General features: G+C 39.3%; 1 non-coding gene across 1 annotated transcript; it reads left to right on the top strand.

Annotated features, from left to right (window-relative positions):
* The first annotated feature begins 320 nt into the window (after positions 1-320).
* Positions 321-391, top strand: Trnat-ggu (transfer RNA threonine (anticodon GGU)). Its single transcript has one exon. It is a non-coding gene; the product is annotated as a tRNA-Thr (tRNA).
* Positions 392-2,155: the final 1,764 nt, after the last annotated feature.

Here is a 2,155-nt window from a genome sequence, read left to right as displayed (position 1 = left end):
TGATGATGATAAAGATGAAGAAATAAATAAATAAATAAACAATTGGGACGGGGGGGGGGGGGGGGGGTAGAGAAAGGAATAACCCAAGCATCTACCGCAGAGCAACGCCGCGAGGCCTGCTGAGTAAAGTTTACTAATTTAAGGCCAGAATATTTGAAAAATTTCAAATAATAAAAAAAAAATTGAGCTACTCAAATGACTTCGTCCTCGTCCTATCGTGTTCAATGTTTGTGTTGTGTGATGAAAGCGAGGGTTCACAGCATAAAACACGTCCCATCTGAAGAAGAATATAGGAATTAAAATTGTCCCAACCATCGGGAACCTCTATGGTGTAATGGTAGCACGTCTGACCGGTAATCAGAGGTCTGAGGTTCGATCCCCAGTAGAGGCTGACTGATATTTTGGGATGATATTTGTCTTGTATTTTTTTTTCTTGCTTTGTCTGGCACCTTTCAAATAGACTTGGTCAGATCTTTATCTTACACCGGTGTCTGTTCCCTAATAATTAAATATTTCTCAAGATCCCACACTGTGGTGGATATATGTATGTCGAACCTGGTGCTCTCAGCTTGCAAATCGAATACTATAAGGACCGGCAAGCCCTATTCTGACGACAACGATGATTATGATGATGATGAATAAGAAGAACAACAAGAAGAAGATGATGATGACGATGACGACGACGACGATAATGATGATGATGATGATGATGATGATGACGACGACGATGTGATTGGGTTCTGGTTACAAAAACACTATCGTCTTAATTGGAAAAAATGAAAAGTGTTTATGCATAAAACCGTGTATTTAATAAATAGGCGTTCTGCTTTTTAATTGCTTCACAGCCAGTAAGATAATAATAAATATAGGTTAATCACAACTAACAGGCTTTTTAAATGGTGTGCTATATTTAAAAATAAATCATCCGTGTTATTTAACGTACCTTAAAGCTATATCCACATCGTGATACCGTTGGCAGATACCGTTAGATGATCACATGTTTTGATGCTGGACAAGTGACGTTATCCGATTTTACTTTGTAGTAAAGTTGAGTATAATAACGAATCACCTTTGTAAAACGCAACATTATTTTGGACTCAAACATATTACTATTATCTGATCACATAACATTTAACGTCCCGCGTGTTTATGGTCTTGTGATATGACAATCGATCTGGAAGGTCCAGAGACCGAATCCCTCTCTGATTGATGCATAGTTGAGTCCTTGGAAAAGGCTCTTTGCACACTTTCTCTTATCAACTCAGGTGTAAAAGGAGTAACTGTCGGAATTAAAATGCAATTCTGCCTAACAGACCTCGTGTCTCGTACTACACGTTAAGCGTTGTTGTTGGCTTATACCCTTTGTAAATCACTTTGAGCACGTTTAGTGGATATTGCTCAATATAAATGCTAAGATTTCTCTTCTTTTGTTCCTTTATTGAATGCATCGGACCCAGTGCCTCCATACCGAATTATGTCCGAATGATTTAGATGCTAAAGTTTGAATTTATGTGAAGATTATGACACTTGATTTAACTTCATAATATGCTTTGTTGGAAAAAAACATATATTAATAAAAGAAAGAGCACGTCTGCCTCTCTCTCTCTCTCTCTCTCTCTCTCTCTCTCTCTCTCTCTCTCTCGCTCCCTCTCTCTCTCGCTCCCCCCCCTCTCTCTCTCTCTCTCTCTCTCGCTCCCTCTCTCTCTCTCTCTCTCGCTCCCTCTCTCTCTCTCGCTCCCTCTCTCTCTCTCTCTCTCTCTCTCGCTCCCTCTCTCCCCCCCCCCTCTCTCTCTCTCTCTCTCTCTCTCTCTCTCTCTCTCTCTCTCTCTCTCTGTATGTAAGTGTCACTTAAGGGAAAACCAGACTATTATCCGCTATTAAAATTAGCCAGTTTGTTAATATGTTTATCCATCTGATGAACGACACCCATTTAAAAAAATTAATTTGCCATTAAGGCCGATTTGACAATGGCCATATAAAAATCTAAACCAATTTATTCGATCCCTAATATTAACGACAACATTTTAAACAGAAAGCTAAAGGACAGCATTGTGTTTTGATGCGGTGAAATTTAACACTGAGTACAATATAGATCCAAGAACTCTACTCACTCTGGCCACTCTCTTCTCCTACAAATACGTTGTATAGATAGAAC

This window comes from Berghia stephanieae, chromosome 2, assembly GCF_034508935.2.
Source record: "Berghia stephanieae isolate SIO BIC M18660-M18661 chromosome 2, UCSD_Bste_1.3, whole genome shotgun sequence".
Classification (NCBI taxonomy): domain Eukaryota; kingdom Metazoa; phylum Mollusca; class Gastropoda; order Nudibranchia; family Aeolidiidae; genus Berghia; species Berghia stephanieae.
The sequence above is the reverse complement of the archived record's forward strand: the minus strand, read 5'-3'. Positions and strand labels throughout refer to the sequence as shown.